Source organism: Coregonus clupeaformis, chromosome 6 (genome assembly GCF_020615455.1).
Source record: "Coregonus clupeaformis isolate EN_2021a chromosome 6, ASM2061545v1, whole genome shotgun sequence".
NCBI classification, from domain to species: Eukaryota; Metazoa; Chordata; class Actinopteri; order Salmoniformes; family Salmonidae; genus Coregonus; species Coregonus clupeaformis.
This window is the reverse complement of record NC_059197.1, coordinates 6,677,623-6,697,716: the sequence shown is the minus strand read 5'-3', so window position 1 is coordinate 6,697,716 and position 20,094 is coordinate 6,677,623. Positions and strand designations below refer to the sequence as shown.

General features: G+C 42.8%; 1 long non-coding RNA gene and 1 pseudogene across 1 annotated transcript; both read left to right on the top strand.

The window, feature by feature from the left end:
• Positions 1-3,781: 3,781 nt before the first annotated feature.
• LOC121568461 lies at positions 3,782-8,614 on the top strand. Its single transcript, XR_006659415.1, has 3 exons — positions 3,782-3,884; positions 8,157-8,177; positions 8,492-8,614. It is a non-coding gene; the product is annotated as an uncharacterized LOC121568461 (long non-coding RNA).
• Positions 8,615-10,865: 2,251 nt separating this feature from the next.
• On the top strand, positions 10,866-18,731 carry LOC123491059 (annotated as a pseudogene).
• The last annotated feature ends 1,363 nt before the right edge of the window (positions 18,732-20,094 follow it).

Below are 20,094 nucleotides of genomic sequence, written 5' to 3'. Positions count from 1 at the left end.
ATTTTATTTCACCTTTATTTAACCAGGTAAGCCAGTTGAGAACAAGTTCTCATTTACAACTGTGACCTGGCCAAGATAAAGCAAAGCAGTGCGATAAAAACAACAACACAGAGTTACATATGGGGTAAAACAAAACATAGTCAAAAAAATACAACAGAAAATATATATACAGTGTGTGCAAATGTAGCAAGTTATGGAGGTAAGGCAATAAATAGGCCATAGTGCAAAATAATAACAAAATAATCACAATTAGTATTAACACTGGAATGATAGATGTGCAAGAGATTAAGTGCAAATAGAGATACTGGGGTGCAAATTAGCAAAATAAATAACAATATAGGGATGAGGTAGTTGGGTGGGCTAATTTCAGATGGGCTGTGTACAGGTGCAGTGATCGGTAAGGTGCTCTGACAACTGATGCTTAAAGTTAGGACACCAAAAGGAAGCTCAAATCCCTGAGAAATAGGATCTGCTCCTATGACCATTCCCAAGGTTCAATGCCTAGTTTAAAGTGTGTTACCTTCTGTTGTTTGGAGCAGAATCTTTTCTCTACACTCAGCCCCAGGTTTCTTCAGTAGATTGTGCTCTGGCTTTTCATTGTTGTGCTTCATTGTTTGTAATGTTCTACCTTCTCATCATCTCAGTACAGGGCAGGCCTCCATGCAAAGCTCCAATTTCCTCCTGAAACCCTGGTTATTTTCTCTTCTGTCAAGTGTGTTCAACCTTCTGTACCTGCTCTTTAAATGCACCCTGGAGACCATCTCCAGTTTACGTCCACCTGCTGGTTCTTTTATTTCGAGTTTCACCACAAAAAATAAGGGGAGTAGATCAATGGCCTAACCACAGAGGCAGGCAAACAGTTTTTAAAGTCAGCTATCCTAACCCTACATGTCCCTAACCCTACATGTCCTAACCCTACATATCCTAACCCTAAATGTCCTAATTCTACATATATCCTAACCCTACATGTCCCTAACCCTACATGTCCTAACCCTACATGTCCTAACCCTAAATGTCCTAATTCTACATATATCCTAACCCTACATGTCCTAACCCTACATGTCCTAACCCTACATGTCCTAACCCTACATGTCCTAACCCTACATGTCCTAACCCTACATATCCTAACCCTAAATGTCCTAATTCTACATATCCTAACCCTAAATGTCCTAATCCTACATATCCTAATCCTACATATCCTAACCCTAAATGTCTTAATCCTACATATCCTAACCCTAAATGTCTTAATCCTACATATCCTAACCCTAAATGTCTTAATCCTACATATCCTAACCCTAAATGTCCTAATCCTACATATCCTAACCCTAAATGTCTTAATCCTACATGGTTCCCAGGGGATTTACAAATCAAAGAAGCATTAATAAAGACAATGGTGTCATAACAAGTATCGTAACGTCAATGTCTCAACATTATGTAGTTCTGTCGTAGTCCTCAACCTGTGATTTTTGTTCTTCTGTGTTCTTGTATGTTTTGTCAATTGATGTTTTGTTCAATCTCCTCTCATAGGACAGTCCAGTGAAGCTGATCTATGGCTACGGGAAAACTGCTGGCATCGGGTACCATTCAGTGGTGTAAGAATACTTGAAAGTACTTATGTCGTTTCTTGGGGTATCTGTACTTTACTTTACTATTTATATTTTTGACAACTTTTACTTTACTACATTCCTAATGAAAATAATGTAATTTTACTCCATACATTTTCCCTGACAGCCAAAAGTACTCGTTACATTTTGAATAATTAGCAGGACAGGAAAATTGTGTAATTTACACACTTATCAAGAGAATATTTACATTTACATTTACGTCATTTAGCAGACGCTCTTATCTAGAATATCCCTGGTCATCTCTACTGCCTCTGATCTAGCGGACTCACTTAAACAGCATTGTTTGTAAATGATGTCTGAGTGTTGGGCATGCCCCTGGCTATCTGTGAATAAAATAAAAACAAGGAAATGGTGCCATCTGGTTTGCTTAATATAAGGAATTTGAAATGATTTATACTTTTATTTTTGATACTTAAATATATTTTAGCAATTACATTTACTTTCGATACTAAAGTATATTTAAAACCAAATACTTTTAGACTTTTACTCAAGTAGTATTTTACTGAGTGACTTTCACTTTTACTTGAGTCATTTTCTATTAAGGCATCTTTACTTTTACTCAAGTATGACAACTGGGTACTTTTTCCACCACTGGTACCATTCCAAAACAAGGGGGACCAAGGAGGTGAACCTGCTCAAGTTCATGGCCAGATCCAGCCCCCAGGACGGCAACTATCTGGACTTCGTTATGGAGAATGTAAGAGTGACCTCACACATCCTGTAGCCAGGAGCATGTTGACTCTCTAGATCAGGCACAGGAGGACTTTTAGTTTGAAGTATTTTAGTTTATTCTTGAAGTGGAACAGGTCAGATGATTTAATTAAATGAAATTGAATTGATATTGGTTATACAGGAGGTAGTATCCTTAGCCTACAACATGTGACTGGAACAGAATGGACTGGCAACACAGATAGTATTAACACAGTGGTTCCTCTTCCATTGCAGGTTACTGTCCTTTCACAACATACATACTACAACTGCAAGGTCATGAAGGTACCAAAGCTCAATGGGAAACGTCATATCATTCGGGTAAATGATCCCTCTCTCATTTCATGGTCTAATAATTTTACAATTACGACATACATTTGTCATTAGAGTCCATAGAGGTTTCTGGCATCTCTTCCCTCTCCCTGCCTCTTTGTCGGTCTCAGATGGAGCCAGTGATTTGGAACATGGACCTGGTCCACTACATGCTTTTCTACAACTGCCCCTTGTCTGCGATCCAGATCAACAAGCAGCAATGCTACACGGGAGGACCAGGGGAAGACTGCTTTAAATTGGTGTCTGTCTGGAATGTGGGAGGAGGGGTGAGAGACTGCCCCCTTCTGGAGACATTAATACATACATGCATGCATGATCACACACCCCCACACACGTTAGTCTGAAGTGTCTCTACATCGTCTTCTTCATTCCAGGCTTTCCAACTTCCAGAAAACGCTGGCATCCCTATTGGAGGACAGGATTATGATGAGTTCTACCAATATTGATCACCTGTTGGCGTAAAGTGTCATTGTCAGGATAAGCAGCGATAAGCTTTGATGATCATTGTTGATGGTTCTTCACTCTCCCCACTGACGTGCTCTTGATTCTACCCTCTGCAGGAATGGAACGCAGATTAACTTCCTAGCCGTGGATGATAACTATAACTTTGAGTTGCAGGGGGCCATCAACCTGGGGACCATTAAGACCATCAAACCAGTAAGCATCCATGTACTTTCTGTATTTCAAATGGTTGTCATGGGATTCTTTATTTATCAGCCTTCTTCCTTTATCAGATCAACAGTGGTATTGTGATATTGTTAATCATAAAATCTTAAAGCAGTATCTCCTTCCCAATGCAGGGTGACGAGATTGTGGTGGAGTGCACCTATTACACAGCCAATCGCAAAGGAGTCACACAGTTGGGTCTGGCCACCACTGATGAGATGTGTCTAGCCTTTATTGTCTACTACCCAGCCATCATTGTCGACAAATGCTGGAGCGAGCCAAACATGCATGCATACATGGCCATGATGGGGAAGACTGACTACCAGTTAGAGCCTTGATACTGTCAGTTTCACCCACTAGGGGCACATTTCCATTTATAGACTGAAACTGCGTGTTTCAGTGGCTAGTCCAGACTGTATGTAAATCATAATGTCTACCCACAGAGGTATTGTGGAGATGTTGAAGACTAAAGCTTGGGACCAGGCATCCATTGCTATGCATGAGGCCACAATGAAGAAGGTCCCTCAGATTGGGTTCCTCAGCAATGACCATGTAAGCATCCACTCAATGAAAATGTAAATGCTGCAATTTCAAAACCTACTCTCCGTTATGCAGTGTTTGTTCTCTGCTCCTTCTACAGAGTAACTACACCATATACAGAGGTGGGTAGAGTAGCCAAAAATTGTACTCAAGTAAAAGTACTGTTACTTCAGAATAATATGACTCAAGTAAAAGTTAAAAGTAGTCATCCAAATAATTACTTGAGTAAGAGTAAAAAAGTACTTGGTGAAAAAACTACTCAAGTACTGAGTAACTGTTGAGTAACGTCTGATTTATTTTTTTAACACAAGACAACAATCAGACAGACAAAAATACAAAATAATCATCTTTAATGAATTACAAAATAGCTTAAATTAAAATAATTCAGGTAAATTCAAGTATACATTTTTAAAATAATAATAAATAAAAAATAAATAAGCACAAGTAACACAAATGTCCAAACCTTTATACTTTTTTTACCAGGCAGAACTAGAACGAGGCAGCCCATAAACTGTGTGTGTGTCTCCACAGTGACAGAACAACAGAAGGAAACACACAAACGTTTCACACCAGGCATGCTGAACAGAAAACTGCACACCAGAAGGAAGCGGTCAACGTAAAATAATCAATAGGTGTTGATTAGGCCTACTCAGTACCTTTGTATTGCATGGCAAGCAACAGCCCTTTTTCTGTGTGCCTAGAAATGAATACTCTGATCTGTGATTAGGCCACACTGCACATCTCACTGAGCAGAGGAAAAGAGCAGCAGTACACATCAACTAAAAAAGCACCAGTCCATGATATATGGCCAAATAAAACAATTTTGCAGGCCTAGTATCCCAGAACACAAATTAAGCTGAATGCATGTTCTCTAAAAGGCATTAGAGGAGAGTGATGTAGTTGTAGATCGGGCATTATGTTTACTTCCAGTTCCAATATCTAACAAGAAAAGTCAGCAAAAAATAGTCACACTAACTATATTGCCACCCTGTGGTTTGTCACTGACACACTATAGTCCTAAATGACAGTAACATTATACAGAGTTATATAGGTCAATGTCTACTGGTTCACATTTGAATTGATAAACAAGTATATTTACCAGCATTTAAGATGTTCTCCTCTGTGGTCCAGGATGTTCTGAATCTTGGTAGGAGTATTGCTGCTGCAATCAGCTCAGGCTCTCATGACATCTCCAAAACATTTCTGGATCCCTTGCTGCAGGGCGTGAACAAGAGGTGTACACATTTTGCAAGTTGACTCCAACTTCTTCAGCTTGTCCCGCAACTGGTAAAGTGTTGGCAGCAGGAGGCCCATATGCACAGATGATTCCCCTTGGAGGATATTAAGGGCCATGGCAACAGGCTTCATCAGAGCAGCATACTTGACCAAAAACCAATTTTCAGCTGGATTGAACCTATAAAAGATGTAACGATAAAACAATTACTTATAGCTATTTCTGGTACAATGTCTTTATTATGCATTGTACATGTTAAATACAAAATATATATATATATATATATATATATATATATATATTTCATTCAAGTCATCCACAATTGTCACACCACCATGCAAAGAAAACTTAGTTACTTGAGACAAGTGGATTCACCCATTAATCAGCAAGGCTTATTTACTAATATTATTCTTTCAAAACAAAATATACATTTTGTCAACTTACATCTTTAATGCTGTGCAGACATTGCGAATTGCTTGTTCACCTTGCTCTCAGTGAATGCGCACAATCCTTTCTACAGCGAGGAACAGGGAGCTCCAGTGTGTCTGATTGGGTCGGAGAAACTGCAGCTTGCATTCACGTTCCACTGTTTCATGAGCCATGGTTGACCTGCTGGTTTTATTCCAAAGAGCATGACATTTTGCAAAAGCAGACCGAGACAGCCTCTAGTAGGTTTAGTTTGCAGCTCCTCCTGCAGCAGTGGCATCAACTGTGGATATAAGATTGAGGAGATGGCATGCACACTTTTGGTGCCTTGGAAGTTGGTACTCAAGGCCTGTGTTATCATCCAGAATTGCAGATATCTTGATACTCCACCTCTGACTCACTCTGATCTTCTGTTGCATCATCAAGGGTGGAGTCACTCTCCTCTTGTACATTGATGGCTTCCTCCTCACCATATAATCGAAAGGAAGTTTGAGCCACTGTCTGTTGTCGTCCTGGTCACGTTTTCCCTGATGTGGTACTCAGAATGTATTTCCTCTAATGCAGCAGCAAGGACATCAAACGTGTGCGAGCCTTTGACAGGTCTACAAGCCAATGTGGAGTGCCTCTCCAGTGAGGTGTTGTCTATCCAGTGACAGGTGACACCTAAGTAGCTACGTTAGCAACATAGTTCACAGCACTCAGCTTTTTGATGATTATGCTCTTCTTGTGTTTTGCAGCTTCTTGTATTCTTGTGCATAACGTTTTCCTTGTCATTACTGTATGAGGTTGCAAGGTTTCTATCAAAGTATTGAAGGATGGCGTCTCAACCACAGAAAATGGTTGGTTGGCCTCACATACAAAATTTAGCATCAGCTTGTCAAGCGTTGCTTGTGTTACCCGCCCTGGGGCAGCAAAGGCTGTGATTTTTGCTTTTTTCACAAGAGTATCACTGGAAGAGGAGGACTTACGCTTTCTGTGGTTCTCTAGTAAGTCTGTGTACTTTGCCAGTTTGATTGGGGTGAATCCTCTGTGGACAAAAAAAAAATCTGTGAGGCTACAGGGAGATCAAGACATTAAAAGAGACTTATTATCACATCAAATGTGGATATATATATATATATATATATATATATATATATATATAGAAATAGAAAATGTTTAAAACATATGTAACCTAAAAGACAAACATTCGCCTATCCACAGCAAAAAAACGAATTTAGGAAACTTACCGCTACAAGTTTCCTCAAGTTAGATGTTGAGTTCTTGAATGCTGAAATGTCCGTTTGTTTTGCTAGACACAGAAGACACCGAATAATGTAGCTGTTCTTTCGCACTTTTACTAAGGTAAACATGCTTTCAATATGAGGCCAGGGGTGCGGGTGTTCCTCCTCGTCTGTGTCTGCATTGCCGACGGCTAACTCTGACATTTTTGTGTTGCTATGACTGTAAAGCCAACCCGTCCCGCCGCTGAGATTGAGTATGGTAAAGTGACGAGACTGCACAACTACGTTTGATTGGTGAAACACAGTCACGTGGTAGAGCCTTAGCGGAAGTCTCTCTCTCTCTGTCAAAATAAAACATTAAAATAAGGCATATGCGGGGGATAAAGACAATGACGTGTAGAATACCAAAGAGGTAAAAAGAAAAGTAACGACCTCATTGTAGCCTAATGTAGTGGAGTAAGAGTACAGTTTCTTCTTCACAAATCTACTCAAGTAAAAGTAAAAAGTATAGTGATTTAAAACTACTCATAGAAGTATAATTTTTTCAAAAACTTACTCAAGTAAATGTAACGGAGTAAATGTAACTCGTTACTACCCACCTCTGACTATTATGTAACACTATGTACAGTTTTGTCCAACCAAATTGTTACAGTGTCCACCTTATGGTTAAAGTGTCCGCCCTGAGAATGGAAGGATGGGGGTTCAATCCCCAGTGGGGATACCATAGACTCTAAAAATGGGACCCGAAGCCTCTCTGCTTGGCACTCAGCATTAAGGAGATGGATTGGGGTTAATGCCGAGTGATAGACTAGCATCCTGTCCAGGCTGCCTCAAGCTACAGAAACAGGAGATAGGCTCCTGCCCTATGGACAAGGACAAGGCTTATTATGTACATACTGTAAATGCTTATTTTAATTTTAAACGAGCCACCACATGTCATACACATCGCATTAGTACTTCATGAACAATAAGGCTTTGGAAATGGGGAATGTTTTGAACAACTATTTGGCAAAATCCAAATCTGTTTGATAAGGCTACACAAACAGTTGAGACACATAGCACTCAATTCAAACATACTGTACATGTCTGCAGAGGTTCTCTAAGTAAACCTGTGTGGGCTGATTTGAAGGTCCTCAAACATTCACCAGAGGACATGAGGTTTTCCATTCATATAGGTCAGATTGGAACGTATGAGAATGTCTTTCCTGAGATTGAATTAATCTACTGAATTGACATTAGAGTTCCAGTGCAAATACTACTTGTGATGTTGAGTTGAAGAGACAAATCCAAGCACCTGCCTAGTTCCTATAGTTGTAGACAGTTTTGCTCCTCTGGTCATTTTGGGGGAATTTGAGAGTTATTCATAAAACATTAACCAATCTTTTGTCTTGCCCTTCACAGTACAACATTGTGGAACTTGAGGTAAGAGCATTATTAGTCTGTCAATACTACGACATTATAAGACAATGACTCCACCAGCTAGGTACTGGAGGTCATCATTCATTTCCACATGGCAGTTACTAGTAGACTCCCTATAAGCTTTATGTGATAACATCTGGGCCAACTTCAGCAAGCAAACTTTGGAACGTTGCAGATAGAATGTAATGAATATAACTGACGTGACTCCTTATTCTACATGTTAGACAGGCATGTTTGGCCTACATAACATATTTGTATGTGAATGTTCCACAATGTTGTGCCCTACTAAACATGTCCCTTGTTCTATGAACCCACAGGATGTTCATCACAACAGGATTGGACAGTGGGTCAACACTACATATAGTGGCAACATTATGCAGCTTTCTCACCTCCTCAACTCTGAAGCACCTGTAGGATCCTTTACCATTGTAGTTTGGATTGGTGAAAAAAAGATATACCATCACTTCAAGGTAAAAAAAAACATGTCAGGTTGAGCTTCTTTCTTTTACATTTCATGCTACATAATATTATGGCTCTGGCAGTTGATCAATGCATCACAATCCTGGAACATTCATGAGTTAACTGCTGTTCTTTTATATCTAGTTTTGCCAAAGTTTAAGATCTAAATGAACCTCACCAATGAGATCAGCATAGTTCAAGAGGAGTATAAAGTAGTGTGTGCAACGTGAGTCAACACTATTGACGTTTTGCAATGCACTGTAGTTACAAGACAATGTGTAACTCCACTAAATGTCACTCTCCAATTATGCTAATGCTGACCTGGATTCAAATACTATTTTCAATATTTCAATTACTTTCACATACATTTCAAAGTAAGTATCTGGATATTGTTTCTTAAAAAATACAAGTAGTTGAATATTGGAATGTATTTGGAAATATACAGTACTTGGAAAGTATTAGCATGTATTTGAAAATATTTAAATATATATATTTGTATTTTCAAATACAAATATTTCAATAATTTGTGCATTTCCACCCAGGTCTGTTTGGTTCTAGGGATATTTGAAATAATATATTTAGAAACAAGTATTTGAATATAGTTTCAAATAGTAGGCTATCTATAAGAAATTATTTGAAAATACTTTCAAATACTTCAAATAGAAGTAGTTGATTTGCCCATATTATTTGAAAATAATCAAATACACAGAAAATAAGGATTTAAATACAAATATTTAAATATGCATTTATTTGAACCCAGGTCCGCGCTAATGACAAATACTAATTGAAGACCTACAATGCTACTGCTCAATGTCATAAACTGCTCCTATGAGTCACTGAGACTTCAAACGTTTGGGACACATTTGGCATTTACATGAACAGCTGGGCCTGTATTCATAAAGCATCTCAGAGAAGGATTGTTACATCAATGAAAAGCCCAGCATGTCCAGCTGGCATGTGAGAGGGACCTGACAAGTACATTTCATCAGGAAGGAGAATGGAATCAGAATCTTCTCATGAGTTTCAACACAGCATGGAGGAGGCTGCAACTCGTCTAAATAGTAAGCTACAACCTTTATGGCCCTGGCCGCCATGCCAGAATTTTACGTTAATTGGTTTTCCCTCATGTAAGCCTAGGGGTCGTTTGGCTCGTGGGGCTTCTCTTCAACATGCTTTCTTGTGTGCAAAATCACAGATGTTGTGTATATGGCTGTATTTCAGATAGGCCTACATGTTTGTACATGTTGTATGTGGGACCAATACCATGTGTAGCCTACTAAAGCATTTGTGGGAACTCCTTCAAGACTGTTGGAAAGCATTCCAGGTGAAGTTGGTTGAGAGAATGCAAAGAGTGTGCAAAGCTGTCATCAAGGCAAAGGGTGGCTATTTGAAGAATCTCAAATATAAAATATATTTTGATTTGTTTAACACTTTTTTGGCTACTACATGATTCCATATGTGTTATTTCATAGTTTTGATGTCTTCACTATTATTCTACAATGTAGAAAATAGTAAAAATAAATAAACACCCTTGAATGAGTAGGTGTTCTAAAACTTTTGACAGGTAGTGTATATGCATGACTCACACATACTGGTAGCCTAGTTTCAGCTGAATATCATCTGTCAAACTGGTCTCACAGACTAGACATAACATAGTAAAAGTAAATCCGGTACAATCATATTAGTAAAATATGTTACGTTTGGTATGGTTATACAAGACAGATGGCTACTTAAGGCAAGGAAGGAGGGAGGGTTGGCGGCCATGCGGGGGGCAGGCATATAACGTGTAAATACTGTATTCTCATTGCATCTATCAAAAACCTCCAGGGGACCATGAAACAACGTTCTAAGAACGTCCTAAAAACATTATTGGGGACGTCCCTGGAACAAACCTGGAACAGCACAAAACCTGCAGGGGACCATGACTGTTTAAATTGAATTAATGTCAATTATGCCTTTTAAAGTAAAGTATTCTCATTGACGTGATCACATGTGAATTTCATGTGGTTTTTTTCGTAAGGGAACCACTGATCAAGCAACATTATGGACTAAACGTTCAAATCCTGTTGCTGCAGGATTATTTATCTATGACAATACTGGTCAAATTAAGATCCTACATCTGTAGTTTCTTGTTTAGAGCTGCCCTGTCATTTTGTACAGATTTTCCTGTGTGTTTGTTGTTGTGTGTGTGTGTGTGTGTGTGTGTGTGTGTGTGGTCTCTGTAGGGTTTACATGGTAGCCATTTCTGCAGTGATCCAGGCAGGCTCAGAGGCCAAGCTTTGTGCCAGCCTTCTGCTACCCTACGAGACCCTGGTCATGACCATATCTCTGATTGCCAATGGACAGAACAAAAGTATTCTCCAAGAGAGTTCTGACCAAAAGTTTCACCACTGCTTCCAGTTTCAGGTCAGCCCAGCACTGGGCGACATCCAGAACCATTCCAATAAGAGTTTACTATACTTCTTAGCTTTGTGATGCATCTCTTAATTTTTGTGCAATGCCATCTTATTTGATGGGAAATATCAATGTGGTGGCCTACCATAAGTTTTCTGGGATTCAAGCTGAAATTTGACATAAAAAAGATGACATCAACTACTAAAGAAAAAGCATTTTTAAAACACACTGATGAAAGGAGAAGTGATTGTCACGGCTGTCGGTGAGATGCGGTTGAAGAAGTCAGGCGCAGGACACAGAACTCTCGGACACGTACTTTAATCCGATAATGACCATATGAACACAGAAATAACTCCACGCAGGGAGGAAATAACCCGCTCACTAAATGACATACGTGAAGGGAAAACAATCACACACAATGTCCTAATGAGAGACAGGGGTAATATAAGGGCAACAATCAAACATAATGACGAACAGGTGTAAACAATACAGACAAAACTAAACAACCACCGATAACATCGAACGGCAGTAGCTAGTACTCCGGGGACGACGAACGCCGAAGCCTGCCCGAGCAAGGAGGAGGAGCAGCCTCGGCAGAATCCGTGACAGTACCCCCCCCCCTTGACGCGCGGTACCAGCCGTGCGCCGACCCCGGCCTCGGGGACAGCCAGGAGGACGCGGAGCAGGGCGAGTCGGATGACTCCGGTGGAACTCTGTCAACAGGGAGGGATCTAGGATGTCCCTCCTAGGGACCCAGCACCGTTCCTCCGGACCGTACCCCTCCCACTCCACGAGATACTGCAGACCCCCCATCCGACGCCTCGAATCCACGATGGAACGGACTGAGTACGCCGGAGCCCCTTCGATGTCTAGTGGGGGCGGAGGGACCTCTCGTACCTCATTCTCCTGGAGTGGACCAGCTACCACCGGCCTGAGGAGAGACACATGGAACGAGGGGTTAATGCGATAATTAATAGGCAGCTGTAACCTATAACATACCTCGTTCAATCTCCTCAGGACCTTAAATGGCCCCACAAACCACTGGCCCAGCTTCCGGCAGGGCAGGTGAAGGGGCAGGTTTCTGGTCGAGAGCCAGACCCGATCTCCCGGTGCATAAACCGGACCCTCACTGCGGTGGCGATCGGCGCTCGCCTTTTGCCGTCTGATGGCCCGCTGCAGATGGACGTGCGCAGCGTTCCATGTCTCCTCAGAGTGCCGAAACCATTCATCCACCGCAGGAGCCTCAATCTGGCTCTGATGCCAGGGTGCCAGAACCGGCTAATAGCCCAACACACACTGGAAAGGAGTGAGATTAGTGGAGGAGTGGCGGAGTGAATTTTGGGCTATCACTGCCCAGGGAATATACCCCGACCACTCCTCCTGCCGGTCCTGGCAGTAGGACCTCAGAAACCTACCCACATCTTGGTTCACTCTCTCCACCTGCCCATTACTCTCAGGGTGAAAACCCGAGGTAAGGCTGATCGAGACCCCCAAACGTTCCATAAACGCCCTCCACACTCTAGAGGTGAACTGGGGACCCCGATCAGACACTATATCCTCAGGCACTCCGTAGTGCCGGAAACGTGAGTAAACAGGGCTTCGGCCGTTTGTAGGGCTGTAGGAAGACCTGGCATAGGGATGAGACGGCAGGCCTTAGAAAACCGATCCACAACGACCAAGATCGTGGTATTCCCCTGGGAGGGGGGAAGGTCCGTGACAAAATCCACCGACAGGTGAGACCACGGCCATTGTGGAACGGGGAGAGGTTGTAACTTCCCTCTGGGCAGGTGTCTAGGCGCCTTACACTGGGCGCACACCGAGCAGGAAGAAACGTAAACCCTCACGTCCTTGGCTAAGGTGGGCCACCAGTACTTGCCGCTAAGACAGTGCACCGTACGACCAATACCAGGATGACCAGAGGAGGGTGACGTGTGAGCCCAATAAATCAGTCGGTCACGGACCTCGAGCAGTACGTACCTCCGTCCCTCTGGACACTCTAGGGGAGAAGGGTCGGTATGTAACGCCCGCTCGATTTTTGTGTCGACCTCCCACACCACCGGTGCCACGAGACAAGACTCCGGTAGTATGGGAGTGGGCTCAATGGACCTCTCCTCTGTGTCATATCGTCGGGACAGGGCGTCTGCCTTAACGTTCTGTGACCCTGGGATATACGTGATCTTAAATACAAACCGGGCAAGAAACATGGCCCACCTAGCCTGACGAGGGTTCAGTCTCTTCGCTGCCCGGATGTACTCCAGGTTACGATGGTCAGTCAGAATGAGAAAAGGGTGGTTAGCCCCCTCAAGCCAATGTCTCCACACCTTCAGGGCCTGGACCACAGCTAGCAGCTCCCTGTCCCCCACGTCATAATTGCGTTCCGCCGGACTGAGCTTCTTGGAATAGAAAGCACAAGGGCGGAGTTTTGGCGGCGTGCCCGAGCGCCGAGACAGTATAGCACCGATCCCCGCCTCGGACGCATCCACCTCGACTTGGAACGCCAAAGAGGGATCCGGATGTGCCAGCACCGGAGCTGAGGTGAACAGGTCCTTCAAATGACTAAACGCCCTGTCCGCCTCAGCCGACCACTGCAAACGCACCGGGACCCCCTTTAGCAGGGAGGTATTGGGAGCTGCTACCTGTCCAAAACCCCGGATAAACCTCCGGTAGTAATTGGCAAAACCCAAAAAACGCTGCACCTCCTTTACTGTAGTTGGAGTCTGCCAATTACGCACGGCTGAAACAGCGGTCAATCTCCATCTCCACCCCTGACGCAGACAACCAGTGTCCCAGGAAGGAGATGGACTCCTGGAAAAACAGACATTTCTCTGCCTTCACATACAGATCATGCTCCAACAGTCTACCCAGCACTCGACGTACCAGGGACACATGCTCGGTACGTGTAGCGGAGTATATCAGAATGTCATCCAATATACACCACTACCCCCTGTCCATGCAAATCCCGGAAAATCTCGTCTACAAATGATTGGAAGACTGAAGGAGCATTAATTAGACCGTATGGCATGACGAGGTACTCATAGTGACCCGAGGTGGTACTGAATGCTGTCTTCCACTCATCTCCTTCCCGAATGCGCACCAGGTTGTAAGCGCTCCTGAGATCCAATTTTGTGAAGAAGCGCGCCCCGTGTAATGACTCAGTCATACTAGCAATCAGAGGGAGAGGATAGCTGTATTTAATAGTGATCTGATTGAGACCACGGTAATCAATACACGGGCGTAAACCCCCATCCTTCTTCTTCACTAAAAAGAAACTCGAGGACGCAGGAGAAGTGGATGGCCGTATGTATCCCTGTCTCAAGGATTCGGTGACGTATGTCTCCATAGCAGCCGTCTCCTCCTGAGACAGAGGATACACATGGCTGTGAGGGAGCGCAGCGCCAACCTGGAGGTCTATCGCACAATCCCCCTGTCGATGAGGTGGTAATTGAGTCGCCTTCTTCTTACAGAAGGAGCGTGCCAAATCGGCATACTCAGGAGGAATGTGCATTGTGGGCATTTAGTTTGGACTCTCCACCGTCGTTGCCCCTACGGAAACACCTACACACCGCCCCACACACTGATCAGACCATCCCTTGAGAGCCCTCTGTTGCCATGAAATGTTGGGGTCATGAGATATTAACCAGGGAAGTCCCAACACCACTGGAAACGCAGGAGAGTCAATTAAATACAACTGTATAGTCTCCTCATGACCCTTCTGCGTTTTCATCTTCAGTGGCGCTGTGACCTCCCTAATCAATCCCGACCCCAAAGGCCGGCTATCTAGGGAAGGATAGGGAAGGGCACATCGACTGGTAATATAGGGATTTCTAACTTATATGAGAAATGGCGATCAATAAAATTCCCAGCTGCGCCTGAATCGACTAGCGCCTTATGCTGGGAGTAAGAAGAAACTTCTGGAAACACAACTTGGATACACATATGAACAACAGAGAGCTCTGGGTGAGTTGGGGCCTTACTCACCGGGAAGGACTCATCCGTGCGTTGCATGCTGCCTCGAATCCGAGGAGACCCTCCCCAGCACCGAACCGCCGTGTGTCCTCGGCGGCCACAGTTGGTGCAGGGGACAGCCTCCTTCCTGGCCTCCCTACTACCAGCACCCCCGAGCTCCATAGGGCTCGGCTCGGAGGTGCTGGGGGATGGAATGGACGGCCCCAGCACCGGACGTCCGCGGGTAGCCAACAGGGTATCCAGGCGAATCGACATGTCCACCAGCTGATCGAAGCTTAGGTTGGTGTCCCTGCAGGCCAACTCTCGACGAACGTCCTCTCTTAAGCTACACCTGTAGTGGTCGATGAGGGCCCTCTCATTCCATCCCGAATTGGCAGCCAGAGTCCGGAAGTCCAGTGCGAATTCCTGCGCGCTCTTCCTCCCCTGTCTGAGGTGGAATAGACGCTCACCCGCCGCCTTCCCCTCCGGGGGATGATCGAACACTGCCCTGAAGCGGCGGGTGAACTCCGCATAGTTCACAGTAGCGGCGTCTATCCCTCCCCACTCGGCATTGGCCCACTCCAGTGCCTTGCCGGACAGACAGGAGATGAGGGCGGACACGCTCTCGTATCCCGAGGGTGCCGGGTGAATGGTTGCCAGGTAAAGTTCCACCTGGAGCAGGAAATCCTGACACCCGGCTGCGGTGCCATCATAAGCCCTCTGGAGCGAGAGCCGAATCCCACTGGACTCCGGATGTGAGACGATAGGAGTAGCCGATGGTGGTGGTATCGTTGGAGGAGGTGTGGGCAAACCTCCTCTCTCCCATCGTCCCAAAGTGTTCATCACGTTATCCATGGCGGCACCAAGATTTTGAAGCATCGCTGCCTGTTGTAGGACGCGCTCCTCGAGTGATCTGGTCGGTGACGTTGCTCCTGCTGACTCCATGTTGTGGTGTGTGATTCTGTCACGGCTGTCGGTGAGATGCGGTTGAAGAAGTCAGGCGCAGGACACAGAACTCTCGGACATGTACTTTAATCCGATAATGACCATATGAACACAGAAATAACTCCACGCAGGGAGGAAATAACCCGCTCACTAAATGACATACGTGAAGGGAAAACAATGACACACAATGTCCTAATGAGAGACAGGGGTAATATAAGGGCAACAATCAAACATAATGACGAACAGGTGTAAACAATACAGACAAAACTAAACAACCACCGATAACATCGAACGGCAGTAGCTAGTACTCGGGGGACGACCGAACGCCCGAAGCCTGCCCGAGCAAGGAGGAGGAGCAGCCTCGGCAGAATCCGTGACAACGTTCTTACCAACTAAGCCACACTGGATCATATGTTATTGGTTCATTGCCTCCCTGACAGGCCCCTCATGTGGAGAGTGACGAAGTGCCAAAATTTAAGGTGGAGGTTTCAAGGTGAAACGTGTCTATCGACAGAGGAGAGAAAGGTCATGATTAAACCCTACAGTCAGATGACCTTCATCCAAACAGATAAACCAATCTACAACCCGGGACAATTAGGTGACAGCATGTTTCTATGATGGTTTGCTCTGTCATCACATGTTGCTCCCAATACTCACTTGAAACAGGACAGTAAGGAGCAGATAAAGAAAAAACCCACTGCGGGTTCACTCAGGATATGTTCACTGGAGTTTGAACCAACATACCCCATGTTACAAGCTGTTCCTCTCCTGGACATTATCATTGGATATTGATAGTGTAAACATTTTCAGCAAACTCGCAGTGCAGTTTTCCTTTATCTGAATGGGGGCCTTAGTACCAACGGTGTCAAATATTATCCACAGTAGCTGTCAAAAGTTTGTCTTGCAAAATTCTGGTAACTTTCCCGAAAATCCCTGGTTTTCCAGAAATCCCAGTTGAAAGTGTCCTGGAATCTGGAAATCCTTTAATGGGATTTCTGAAAAATCAATGAAAGTTAGCAAAATTATGCTTCTAAAACTCTCATTGAGTGCCTGTCTTTGTCTTTTCATTGTCTTTTTACAGTACAGTTTAGAGTGATCACCTTGGATACCAGTTTTAGCCCTGTCAATCAGCTGGTGAGTGTTGAAAATGTGAAACATTGAATATTGAAAACAGTGACCTATTTGGTCTTCCTTCAGAACAGTCTCCCCACTATTTCAAACAAAAAGACAGATACAGAAGAATCTCAAGGATCCCAACATCACAATACTGTGCGATAGACATGGCAATCAGCTATTATGTAACACTATATACAGTTTTGTCCAATAAAATGATTACAGTGTCCGCCTTATGGTTAAAGTGTCCACCCTGAGAATGGAAGGATGGGGATTCAATCCCCAGTCGAGCCATACAAAAGACTCTAAAAATGGGACCCGAAGCCTCTCTGCTTGGCACTCAGCATTAAGGAGATGGATTGGGGTTAATGCCGAGTGATAGACTAGCGTCCTGTCCAGGCTGCCTCAAGCTACAGAAACAGGAGATAGGCTCCTGTCCTATGGACAAGGACAAGGCTTATTATGTACATACTGTAAATGCTTATTTTAATTTTAAACGAGCCACCACATGTCATACACATCGCATTAGTACTTCATGAACAATAAGGCTTTGGAAATGGGCAATGTTTTGAACAACTATTTGGCAAAATCCAAATCTTTAGCCAATGTTATCTGTTTGATAAGGCTACACAAACAGTTGAGACACATAGCACTCAATGCAAACATACTGTTCTCTAAGTAAACCTGTGTGGGCTGATTTGAAGGTCCTCAAACATTCACCACAGGACATGAGGTTTTCCATTCATATAGGTCAGATTGGAACGTATGAGAATGTTTTTCCTGAGATTGAATTAATCTACTGAATTGACATAAGAGCTCCAGTGCAAATACTACTTGTGATGTTGAGTTGAAGAGACAAATCCAAGCACCTGCCTAGTTCCTATAGTTGTAGACAGTTTTGCTCCTTTGGTCATTTTGGGGAATTTGAGAGTTATTCATAAAACATTAACCAATCTTTTGTCTTGCCCTTCACAGTACAACATTGTGGAACTTGAGGTAAGAGCCTTATTAGTCTGTCAATTTATGATGACTGTCACTAAATACTACGACATTATAAGACAATGACTCCACCAGCTAGGTGCTGGAGGTCATCATTCATTTCCACATGGCAGTTACTAGAAGACTCCCTATAAGCTTTATGTGATAACATCTGGGCCACCTTCAGCAAGCAAACTTCGGAACGTTGCAGATAGAATGTAATGAATATAACTGACGTGACTCCTTATTCTACATGTTAGACAGGCATGTTTGGCCTACATAACATATTTGTATCTGAACCTTCCACAATGTAGTGCCCTGCTCAACGTGCCTCTTGTTCTATGAACCCACAGGATGTTCATCACAACAGGATTGGACAGTGGGTCAATACTACATCTAGTGGCAACATTATGCAGCTTTCTCACCCCCTCAACTCTGAAGCACCTGTAGGATCCTATACCATTGTAGTTTGGATTGGTGAAAAAAAGATATACCATCACTGCAAGGTAAAAAAATATGTCAGGTTGAGCTTCTTTCTTTTACCTTTCATGCTACATAATATTATGGATCTGGCAGTTGATCAATGCATCACAATCCTGGAACATTCATGAGTTAACTGCTGTTCTTTTATATCTACATTTGCCAAAGTTTAAGATCTAAATGAACCTCACCAATGAGATCAGCATAGTTCAAGAGGAGTATAAAGTAGTGTGTGCAATGTGAGTCAACACTATTGACGTTTTGCAATGCACTGCAGTTACAAGACAATGTGTAACTCCACTAAATGTCACTCTCCAATTATGCTAATGCTGACCTGGATTCAAATACTATTTTCAATATTTCAATTACTTTCACATACATTTCAAAGTAAGTATCTGGATATTTTTTCTTAAAAAATACAAGTAGATTAATATTGGAATGTATTTGGAAATATACAGTAGTTGGAAAGTATTAGCATGTATTTGAAAATATTTAAATATATTTATTTGTATTTTCAAATACAAATATTTTAATAATTTGTGCATTTGCACCCAGGTCTGTTTGGTCCTAGGGATATTTGAAATAATATATTTAGAAACAAGTATTTTAATATAGTTTCAAATAGTAGGCTATCTATAGGAAATTATTTAAAATACTTTCAAATACTTCAAATAGAAGTAGTTTATTTGCCCATATTATTTATATTTATATTTATTTATAAATAACCAAATACACAGAAAATTAGGATTTAAAAACAAATACTTAAATATGCATTTATTTGATCCCAGGTCTGCGCTAATGACAAATACTAATTGAAGACCTACAATGCTACTGCTCAATGTCATAAACTGCTCCTATGAGTCCCTGAAACGTTTGGGACACATTTGGCATTTACATGAACAGCTGGGCCTGTATTCATAAAGCATCTCAGAGAAGGATTGCTGACCTACACGCTTAGAAAAAAGGGTTCCAAAAGAGTTATTCAGCTGTCCCCATAGGAGAACCCTTTTTGGTTCCAGGTAGAACCCTTTTGTGTTCAATGTAGAACTCTCTGTGGAAAGGTTTTTTATATAGAACCCAAAAGTGTTCTACCTTCTTGATAGCACCTTTTTTTCTGAGAATGTAGCATCAGGTCTCCCCCTGTCAATGTGACCTTGTTCATTATAATCCAACAGTTTAAACTGATCCTTGATCAGCACTCATACACCGAGAGTCTTTATGAATACTGGTCCAGATTCAATGTTGAAAACACTTTACTTAAAGCCTGCAGTTATAATGCATTATAAGCATGCATGTATGAGCCTTTCTAATATCTCTTATGAGGGCTTATAATATACTGTCTCTCTAAGTAGGACATTTATGTTTTTTATGTGTTTTATTATTAAATCAAATCAGATACACGTATGGACAGCCTGTACCTGGCAAAGCAAAGGTAGAGTTGTGCCAACCCTTATGACACAATGTATTGATACCAATAACAATTGATGAGGAAAACCCACAAGGAGTTCCTGATTATACACCCCAATGCCACAAAGAGTCAATAGAGGTCTGTATGCTTTCCTGAAGAAACTATCAACAGTATAATTGTTTTCACATCACATTACAT